Source organism: Rhipicephalus sanguineus, chromosome 3 (genome assembly GCF_013339695.2).
Source record: "Rhipicephalus sanguineus isolate Rsan-2018 chromosome 3, BIME_Rsan_1.4, whole genome shotgun sequence".
Lineage (NCBI taxonomy): Eukaryota > Metazoa > Arthropoda > Arachnida > Ixodida > Ixodidae > Rhipicephalus > Rhipicephalus sanguineus.
This window is the reverse complement of record NC_051178.1, coordinates 185926476-185937958: the sequence shown is the minus strand read 5'-3', so window position 1 is coordinate 185937958 and position 11483 is coordinate 185926476.

Genomic DNA, 11483 nt, shown 5'->3' with positions numbered 1-11483 from the left:
AGAAAACTAAAAGACAGTCGAGCGCCGACTTACAACAATATTTTATCTCAAAACAAGGAACCACTTGTATGGCGAAAAACCCGTGACCCATCACGTGCGCACCGCCCGCAGATAATTTGTATATTTGCGCAAGAAAGATAACTCTTTCCTAGAAAGGGCGATTGATGGTTTTGAGACGCTTTTGTCATTCAACCTGTCAATAAGTTCCGCATAGATGATCTCGCGGGTTAACTGATTACTATTTTTGCTAACAATTGAGCAGTCATCATATACGTACCGGAATACACGCGGGCATTTTTGTGGCCATTGCCTGATTATGCATGCTATTTATACAGTGCTCATCCAAACACTCGCCTCTCGTTTCAGACACATTTTAGCGATGCTCCCGAAGCATATCATTCAGACAACGTCCACTCTGACCAACATAATAATCTAATCATGGTTTTAGCGCGTAAAACTGCAGAATTGAATTTTAACGGCTTTATAGCTTTTAATGTATCTCGTTGAAAAGATTCCATGCATTTTAGTGTCCTCAAATAAATCTTTATAATCCTATTTAGCATATACCCGGACCTTGGTATTATATTCGAATGGAACAAGAATGAGAGGTTGGTCGCGCGGGCACAACAGAGGGAGATTTTTGCGCTTAGTTCCTGGTACAGGAGAGCTTGCGTTTGGCCTAATTGGTGCTTACCGCCCGTGTCGTCGTACCTCCCTCTGTCCTCGTCTTCTTTGTGCGGTCAAAATGTCAAATAGTTCCTGGTACTCGGGTAATGTTTCGTTATGCCTAAATATATTTTGCTCATGCTTTACACTCTGAAAATTTTATGCAATTAAGGGTTTGTCCCATGGATAGCACTCTTACCATTATTAGCTATAAAATATTTTAATATGACGGCGAGTTGGAGCGGCGTCTGCCACGAAAGAAACTATAAGGTTGAATCCTGTGCAATTATGCAGACCATGGTACGCGCTGAAAAATTTGCGACACGAAAGTTCAACGGAGATAAATGTTAATTTTTTAATGTTTATTTCGGCATTTTTTTTTCCTTCTCTCTCGCAGTCATCATCATGTTTACTCGCAATAATTCCGCCACGGAGGCGTGTAGTGGTTACGGTTTTCGGCTGCTGACCCGAATGTCGCGGGTTCGAACCGGGCTGCGGTGGTCGCATTTCGATGGACGCAAAATGCTAGAGACCCGTGTACTTAGATTTATATGCCCGTTCAAGAGCCCCAGGTGGACGAAATTTCAGGAGCCCGCCACTACGGCGTACCTTAAAATCGCATCGTAGTTTTGGGACGTTAAACCCCAGATAATATTTTAAGGCGAGAGCCTTAGATGCCTCATCAAACACGAAAACTTACCATCGGCGTCGGCGGCGTCAACCCGAGTGATGAAAAAAAAAATCGTCATAGCGTGATGACGTCACAGATCGCCGTAATTTGTGCAATTATGACGTCACTATGACGTTGTCACGACGTCACATGATGCCATCATCTCATGACATCGTGGCTTGGTCAACCGTAAGCAGATCACGGAGCCAGCGCAAAACAAGGTGAGGTGCAGAAAGGTTGCAATGCCTCCGATCTTAGAGGCTGTGGAAAAAAACACGTTAGGTGCAGAAAACTTTCGGACGGATGCCAGGGAGGATGAGTAGCTCGACTAAGAAGGAAAAGAAGAAGATGAGGAGCAGAACAGGTCGGAGCTGCAGGTGAGTATCGACAACATCGTCCCCGACATCTGTTCGTTGCATGTTAGTGCGTTAGGCCGTATTTTGCGGCTGTCTATGGTGGTGAGTGAATTTATCGACACAGGTACAGGACAGTATTATGTGCACAGTTCATATTACGAAGCGCCAGCGTCCAATTAGCTGCCGTAATGTAAGACATCTGTATTTGAACGCATGTTTCTTAGCATGCACATCAGTTGGAATACACGCCGCATAATTTCGCGTTTAAGCAGCGTGAAACCGGACTTTGTCTAATGGTCTGGTCTGTGAAATGACGCACACGTTCCCCGGCCGCGTAACCTTAATGCTAACCCGGCAAGTTGCGTAAGGCCCCTGATTTGACATTCCAAGGTACAAAACTGCGAAATGCGCGTCACAGAGTTGGGATCTACGTCACAAAGACGTCGATTGGGTTTCGCGGCACGCTTCTTCATCGCTCTCTTTTGCGCAATCGGAAGCGATAAATAACGAATTCTGTGGCGGTCGCGAGCGTCTGATATGCATTTCAATTGACGGCGCATAATTTTGGCTTCAGCTCGGAAACAGCGTCTCGCTCTCCATGGAGTCGCGAAAGCGATATCGACGAGGGCTCAACATTTTTGTAATATTTAAAGGGCTCCCAAACAGCCTCTGCAAACACAAAAAACAAGCGCGTTATTCTCTCTTGGCGTTTCTCGTCTTTCTGGTGCACTTCGTGACGCCAGAAGGGTGATTCACGTGACGTCAATAATAAGCATAGGCGTGCGCAGGGTTCCCCTTCAATGGGGGGCGAAGGCGGGCGAAGGTTTATCGCAACGTACCCCTCCCTATTAAGTCAATGTATGAGGCAGACATTGCGCCCCCCCCCCCTTCTTAGGTGACTAGGGGGGCAGCCGCCCCCCTGCCCCCCTCTGCGCACGCATATGATAATAAGGTACATACTCTAGATCGGTCCATATATGAGAAATATCGGTTGTGAATTGTCTCCCATCCGGCTTTGCAATGCAGTCGCGGACCCGTTCTTCCGCGTCTCGCACGACTATCGCGCACGATCAACCGGTTTTACTTCGTTTTGTGTGTCTCCGAATGAGCAAGCGGACATAACAGCGCGTAGCCGACAAGCGCAAAATCCTGATAAGCTGAACGCTTAGTGCAGGTATTGTACACGTGCTTTATGAAGAAATAAGTGGCGAGGAGGAGATATCGCCCCGTAGGAAGGGTACTGAAGGCGAGAAAGAAAACCACACTGTCGGCTTTGAATTCGGAGTGGTTCAAGTGGTTTAGCCATAGAGTTTCCTAATAATGCACTAGAGGGAAATCTGGCGGTAGTGTCTGCGGGAGCTGCAACGCATGGCGCTTCAGCCAGCATGGGAATGGTGGGTAATACGTGGACTAATCTAAGCTTCGTTCTTTCGGCTCCGTGGCTCCGCGTGGCCTGCAGCCGCTTTGTCGCAAGACGAAGTTCGGCAGACGTTCAACAGAGACACTTCACCACCTTCACCTTTTTAGGCTCACCAATTCAGATCGACTCACGAAGTTCACAACGATCCATTCTTTTATCCGAAACAAAAGTCAAAACAAAGCCACAAGTGCACGAACATTAGGTAAATCCATGTACGAGGGGAGACCAAAATGTTTTACAACTAGGCTATAACCAAATATCTCACATTGATCTCTCACTGCGTTTTGTTTAGGTCATCTCTGCAACCGAGCATCGTCTTAATATCAAGCATTTGAATTCGTTATTTGGTCGGCATAAGTCAGTCAAACATGGCGTCCTCCCACGATTTCAAGCTCGACTAACGGAGCGTTATCAACTTTTTATGCAAAGAAGGGAATTCCGCCGAAATAATCCACAGTAGGATGGTGAATGTGTATGGGCAAATGGCCTTCATATGCTACAGTGACTCGGTGGTTCAATGAGTTTAAACGTGGCCGCGTGAAAGCGCAAGACGACCCAAGGTCAGGGCAGCCAAGCACTTCAACCGATTTGGAAAATTCAGCCCCTGCAGAGAGTCTTATCATAAATAATCGCCGAATCAAGGTGCCCGATGTTGCTGAAGAATTGAACATTTCTTATGACAGTGCTTTCACAATCATCCATGATGTTTTGGGTATGTTCAGGGTTTCGGCGCGATGGGTGCCACGGAACATCTCAGCGCAAGACGGACACCACAGCGTTCATTCATCAAGGGAAGTTTTGCACCTCTATTCAAGCGTTCCAGAAGATTTTCTCTCAGGCCTTGTGAATGGCTATGAATGTGGCTGTATCGCTGGGACCCAGAAACAGAACACGAGTCTATGCAGTGGAGGTATCTGTGGTCCCGTCCCACCAAAAAGTTCAAGACCCAACGCTCAGGAAGGAAAGTGATGGCGACACATTTCTGGGGCGCAAAGGGGGTCCTACTCATTCAGTATCATGAAAAGAGTAGGACAGTCACAGGCGAATACTACGCGAACATTCTTCGAAAACTGCGGAAGGCCATCGTGGAAAAACGACGAGGATTGGTGACAAGAGGTGTCCTCCTCCTGCACAACAACGTCCCGGTTCACAGGTCTTGTGTGGCCCAGGGTGACATTCGAGAGTGTGCTCTCGAACAGCTGGACCACCCACCCTACAGTGCCGACCTGACCCCGGGTGACCTTTATCTATTTCTGAATATGAACAAACACCTCAAGGGAACGAGGTTTGACTACTTGAAGCCGCTTCAAACTCCCGCAGAGTGGCATGGCAACCAGGAAGAAAGGTTTTTTTTTTTTTTGCACCGTATCAAACGCCTTCCGTCAAAATCGGAGAAGTTCATTAGTGTGCGGAGAGAGTATGCTGAAAAATACTTTTTTTCTGAGGTCTGCCAGTTTTCATGATATGCGAGTTGAAAAACTTTTTGATCGCCCCTCGTACTACGCATCATTCCCATGTTGGCTGAACGATGGCAGCGCCAGAGTTCCCTTTAGTAAATATTGTAGGAAATGCTATGGGTTTTGTGGCCCTGTAAAGCACGTCGACTATATTTTGCTCTCGAAAGTATGTGGCACTGGAGTAGCTGCTGACTACAGTCACGACACCTTCTTGTGGTGTCCTGACTTCTTTCTTGTGTCCGTGTTTGCACGCCCTGTCTTTTTAGAAGGAGGTTGAATAGCTCTACTATTATTAAGAGGATCACATCGCCTTCCAGGAGGCTGAAGATATAAATCCTTATTTATTTATGTTTGCCTGCTCATAATTTTAAAAAGAAATTTGAGGCGATGTTTGCGCCTTCGATATTCCAAAAACTCAAGCTCACAGGAGTGTGTGATGCACATACTCCGTCACGGAGTGTGTGCATCAATATTTACCGCATATAAAACGGACTGCTAATTTTTCTATTCTCTCGATTTTTGTCCACAAAACCTTCTGGTGGGGCGACCACACAATACTAGTGTACTCCAAAAGTGGTCGTATGAATGTTTTGTAAGCCGTTAGTTTTACATCCGGTGCGGAATGTCCCAGTATTTCTTTAGGAAACACAGTTTTTTGTTTAAAAGCCTTAGAACAGTTGTTATCTATCTGCTCCATGTGCTATCTTTCTCTCTCTCTTCCCTCTCCGTCTTTAAATCTCCCCCACCCTGTTTCTATGTGTAGGGTAGCAAACCCATTTTGCTAAACTGGTTAACCTCCCTGCCTTTCCTTCTCCCATATTTCTTCTATACGTGAGTGTCATTGTAATGTGTGCATAATACTAACTCCTAGGTTTTTGAAGCAAGCGGCATTGATTAAAGGGTGATTTCCGATATGATACATGAATGACAATTCCCAAGTGAATATGCGTGGATGTTGTCTTGCTATAGTTTATTCCCATGTCCCAAGCGCCTGTTCAGATTAATTTGATCACTTTCGCAAGTTACTGGGGAATAAATCAAGCAGTAATCTGCAACAAATTTCATTTTAGTTGGAGCCTCTACTATTGAACATATATCATTAACAAATGTCCGACAAAGAATTGGTCCTAAAACAGATTCTTGGGGAACCTCCGAGTACACGCGCAGTGGTCTTGAAGTGTACTTTTCAATTCTTACAGCTTGTTGACGCGCAGAGAAATAGGCCTCTATCAATTTTAATACTTCTTTGCTTATTCCTAACCTTTCAAGTTTGAAAAGTAACTTACACGAATACAAGGCGCACAAAGTACCGCGTCAACTGAAATATCTCGTTGTGATCCGACATCAAGCCAGTATTGCATGCAGTGACGGGAGGCATCTCTTCTCTTTCGGTTAATTGGGAGTCGGCTTTATGATATCTACAGCACTACATAGATTTACCAACCAACCTTAATTCTGGAGATCTGCGGCTGCGAAGAGAACATCAGCGACAGTCCTTGATTTGATTTTTTCATTTCCTCACAGTCTAATTTGGCATCAAATTGGTCAATCGTCCTCGGTATAGGTTCTTGTGCACTGGAATAGCTGTTCCGCCGTCCTCAAAGCAGTGAAGATGTACAGTTTAGCGATTTTTGAAGGCGGACGGCTTTTGTTGAATGGCTTCTTTTGTTTCCTTCAAACCCTGCAATCCTGCATATTGGATTACTCGTTGTGACTGTTAATAGATCGTTCATCTTTATGGGGTTAGGGAGCACCCAACTGTTGCTATAAATTTGGAGCTCCTCAATATCAAACGTTCCTATAGCAATCGCTGTCGCAACCTATAGGATTTGAACGAGTAGGTGGTATTGCCGACGCCTCCGCGGCCGAAGAAATTCTCGGAAACGCGATACCATCAAGGTCGCTTTTTCTATTCTTTCTCCAAAAAAGAATGAAATGAGGGAAAAAAACGCGTTAAAGGTACATCTTACGTAACGCAACTATGCATTGAATTTGCATTCTTCGATTCGTTCATTTTTCTTTTCTAAACGCGCAGTAGGATATACATTGAACTTTTCCAACAGGCACTCGTTCACGTTCTCCTCCTCATTCTTGCCTGGCGTAAGATTATAAGCTTCATGCTGTCTCTCAGGAAAGGCCTCCCAGAAGGATACGCGCTCTGGCAGAAGCCAGGCAAAACGCGTGCACTAATAGGAAACAAGCACCCAGTGGCGCAGTCGGAGGGGGGTAGGGGGAGGGGTTAGGAGGTTTAAACCTGACACGTCTTCCTCTCCCTGAAAATTTTCAATTTTGCATATGTATTATACATGCACACATACCAAAAACATGCACGAACATGCGTAAAATATGGTTGAACCCCCCCTTCCCCCCGAGAAAAAAAAAAAGAAAAACTCCTGCTTGCGCTATTGCAAACAACGTCTGTAGCGTAAACAGTGCCACCAACTCGTGGACCTTCACGAGCTCCCCGATGGCCATGCCGCGTAAGTGATCGACAGAGTAGTTGCCCGTCGCCGCCTAACAGCCTTCCCTCCTTCTCCCATTCCGTGTAACCTGTTCGCCTTCTACACGCCCCCGGCGCCAGTTACGTCGAAAGAAGGGTTGCGCTTTTTCAGCAGCTATAGATGCCCGCGTGATTATCCGACTAGCCAGCATGGACACACACACACACACACACACACACGCACCATAGCAGCCAACAGCAGGAAGAGTCACGCTTATATACACACGCACGGGGATATAGGCTCGCAATGCCTTTGCGTCACCGGCTTCTGTTTAAATGAGGAAAAGCGGCCAACGACGACGTCCGAGACCGCAGGGCATGGGCGGAGAGGACATGGGAAAACGTTGATAAGGAAAAGTGCAGACAGGAGCGCCGGGGGCGTGATGGCGATGGACCACCTTTCTCCTCGACCGCATGCCACACTATTCGTGTCTGCAGTCTATTGGCATATGTGTCTATCAGCGACGCGCATCGGAGTACCTGTAAAAAGCACCCTCATCACCGCCACGTCGGAATGTTGCGGCGCGCAGCTCGCATTGGCAGCATAACTTGTCAAAATGGCTGACTGGGCTAGTTGGTGATTCATTCTGCTTGCTTGAAATACGAGTGCGTAACGTAGACAAGGACTTAATAACACACGGATAAGCGCTTGTCCCTGGGTTATTAAGTCCTTGTCTACGTTACACGCTTGTATTTCAAGCTGGCAGCGGTAGCCTGTACGAGGCGGTTTGCTCCTCGGGCCCGTTGATAACTCTGCTTCTGCCCCCACACGCGGCATGGTCCTTTTAGGTGTACATGCGTAGCCTAACGGTTAAAGCGAAAGCTAGCACCATTTGAATGACAAGTTTGAAAGGGGTCAACAAATTCAATATCCACTGTTAGCAGCAGATTACGCCTGCAATGGACACGAGAGACGGCAGCTGGCCGAACGGAACATCAAGACACGCAGTCTCATTGTGCTCTGACGTTCTGGCATAAGCGACAACGCTCTACGTTGTGATATGATAGTGTACCTGCTTATGCAGATAAAGAGAATGTGTAGATGAATCAACTGGGTCTAGAGGATGAGTGTGATGCTAGTCGTTAATACGCCAACTACATAGTCAACTGAAATGCGGATGACATGCTTCATATTCCGGCGCCACCTTACTAAAATTTGGTTAAGTTACATTAATTAGACTACAGTTAGGCTAACTTATAACTGTGTGGCGTCCTCGATACAAACGGTTTGAGCTCAAACCGTGTCAAAGCATCGACAGATGTGTAAAAAAAAAACTAAGCGTTTACTGATAAGAAAGGGGCAAGAAATGTCACTAGAAAGGGAGGAGCGGTATTGACTAGCTTATTAAAAAGCGAAGAAACAAAAAGGAAGGTATACTATGATGCATGGTTGGAGTCGGCAGGGGGGTGCAAATGGGCCACTTACTACCTCCTCCCTCCCAAGCCCCGCCAACACCCGTCCCCCAAGCCCCATAAACGCACCCCCCCCCCCCCTTTTCCACTCCGAAGACAATATCCTCCCGACGTCCATGCAATGATGCGCGACAATGAGGATGAGACAGTGAGGTGTAACCCAAGCTCACGAGCAAACTTTGTTTTCAGTTCCATTCACAGTATATGCGTTAAGCCCCAACTACTTCCGGTCACGGAAGCTTTCTGGGAATGCGTAATTGCTAAGAGTGAGGTGGGTCATTGCTTGCCCGACTGTGGCACGTCCGTCAGTCCTCCTGCGGTAATTTCAGGGAACGTCGCAATGATATTGGTATTCTTATACAACATTGGATGTTGCGTTGGATTAGAGATATACATATTTGTCCTAATGTATCTTTCTTGTGCTGCTTATCCAACGCATGCCAAAACCAGTTCTCAACCGGACCAAGGGACAGACTGATTAGCAGGCACCAAAACGAAAGTGCAGTCATTTCAACGCATGGGAGGAACTGAGGGAGGAACTGCACAAATCGGCAAACTGCACTGTCGCAGCAATGACACCCATTCACGCTGCGGTCACACGCGATATATATCTAATTACTGGCGTTGCGCACTGAGTATACTGATACATCAGCACAACAGCCGAGGCGAGTTCGTCCGTGAGTCCGGTTTCCCGGTCATTACAATCCATGTATACACGTGCGCCCGTTGGCGACGCACACTACTCGCATTCCTAGTTTTCCTCCTCTAGGGGCGGTTGAGAAAATGAGATCCGTTACATCCCGCATCGGTGGGCAGATCTCGCGCTACGCCTGAGATGGTTCGCATGTGGCGGAGGTGCAATGACACGCCATTAAGGTATGGCTACTATAGTGAGTTCAGAGTTAGGCCTGCTCGCCTCTATATAGGCACCGCATTATATATCGATATCGTGGATGACAGCAATCACCCCAATTGAGGCACTTATCCTTCTCCTGTTGTCGTGACCGCGGCCGATACGTCGAAAATGACACCACATATCAGGCAATTCCAGAACGCCCAGGGCGCATGAATCAAGACAGGAAAGACAGTAATAGAGTCGTAGTATAGTAGCACTGTCGGTAAAGGTTGTGGTGAATTTAAAGTGCCGATGGCGGCCGTTGTAGAAGTATTTCGGGTGCTACGTTGGGAGACCTGCAGCATATCGATGCTACAGGTCTCCGAACAGGGAGACCTGTAGGTCTACAGGCATCTAGCGATCCTATTCGATGTTTATAGAACCTCTGAGAGCTTAAATCTAAATTATTCAGTAATCATTCATGGTTTGACTTGATCCAGTATTCCCTTTAATGCGGTTAAGTTAATCGAAAGTACGGAACTGACTACCTCAACGAAAGGTGTACTTGCATTCCATACTTCCTCAAATGTTTATGGAACAGTCTGCAGCCTAGACGGCTTCCCGGTTTTTTGCTAGTAATAATGTTCAACCGAACCGTCAATGGTACAAAAATACTGATGAAGTGAGTGAGTGAGTGAGTGAGTGAGTGAGTGAGTGAGTGAGTGAGTGAGTGAGTGAGTGAGTGAGTGAGTGAGTGAGTGAGTGAGTGAGTGAGCAACGAACCAGTCGATAATTGTCATCTCAGTAGTCACTTGTCATCTCATTTTCTGTCCTGGTTAACCTCGCAACCTTTCTCCTTCCTTCTTTCTTTCTCTTTTTATATTGTCTCGCATGCCTCCTCTGCAGTCCATACATACTCCACATATTACCTTTCACATGTCCAACATATATTCCTCACATGGATTTTGTTGCGAAAGGTCAAGTGACTTTCACAATAATTTTTGGTGAGATTTGGGGTGGACATTGTACAGAGTATTTTGTCCCACACATCTGGATTTACGATAAAACCTGAGCAAAAATGATCGCAAGTCCAACGAACGAAATTACATTAACGCGATAGCGTTAAAGAGCTCGCTTCGCTGGAATTCCGGTGTCGACATGGGCGCCGTCGGTTGTGAGCGAAATATCGAGATAGATCTAAATAAATAAAAGTTATCCGCTCGAGTGGGAATCGAATCCAGGTCTTCCGCGTGGCAAGCAGGTGATCTATCACAGAGCTGTGCCAGAGCTTGAAACCGATTCGGAAAAAAAAAATACTTATACGAATGCCATGTAGTGGGAGGAGTGTCGGCGTATGTGATATTGCGTGACGGAAGCGTAGAATCGCACCAGACGTAGAAACATGTGAATTGCACAACGAGTGCGCATACGTGGCTTAAAAGCCCACACTTTACAACGTGCTCAAACATAATTAATCATGATCATCATCTGCAACAGCATGAACAAAGTGCGCAGGTGCGCGTTTTGCCTTACGGGCGCGTCGTGGTTGCTTCGCCAATTCGCAAAAGGAGGAATTGTGGCGTAGTGGGCACTTCGCAACTGTACTTGCAGTAAGCATTCTAGGATAGTTTGACTGTTTGAGACGGCCAGTGGTACTCGCACAGACGTTCCTTTCCTTGCGGCACGGTAGATTTGTTCACCGTTAAGCGAAGGCAGGGCAGCGACTGAGAAGGTTATGCGAACGGGGCAGATTGCACTGTAGGAGGGAGTTTTCTCTTGAAGGCGAAGCGTACTTTAAGTTTTAGGGGCGAAGCACCTTAGGGTCTCGGCGTGTGGACGTGCATCGTCGTCGTTGTGTGCTGCCGTGGCGGCCACTTGCTTGAGCGCAAGAGAGGGGGGGGGGGGGTGATTCTTAAAAGGAAGAAGGAAATGAAAATGAAAATTGGGTGTAGAGTGCACGATAACTGTCTCTCAAGTGAGGACACCTCAACCACTGCCTCAGCGCTCACCGTGTGGCTAGAGAGAGCGAACGGCGTGTTTCGACTATGGGAACGCTTTTTCTGCGACGAACGCTGAACTACCAGCTCGCAAGCAACGAGAACGCACCCTCGCCCGCAAGAGACAACGCCGACGCAGGCAGCGTCTGCTGGCGAGTTCCTTGATTGA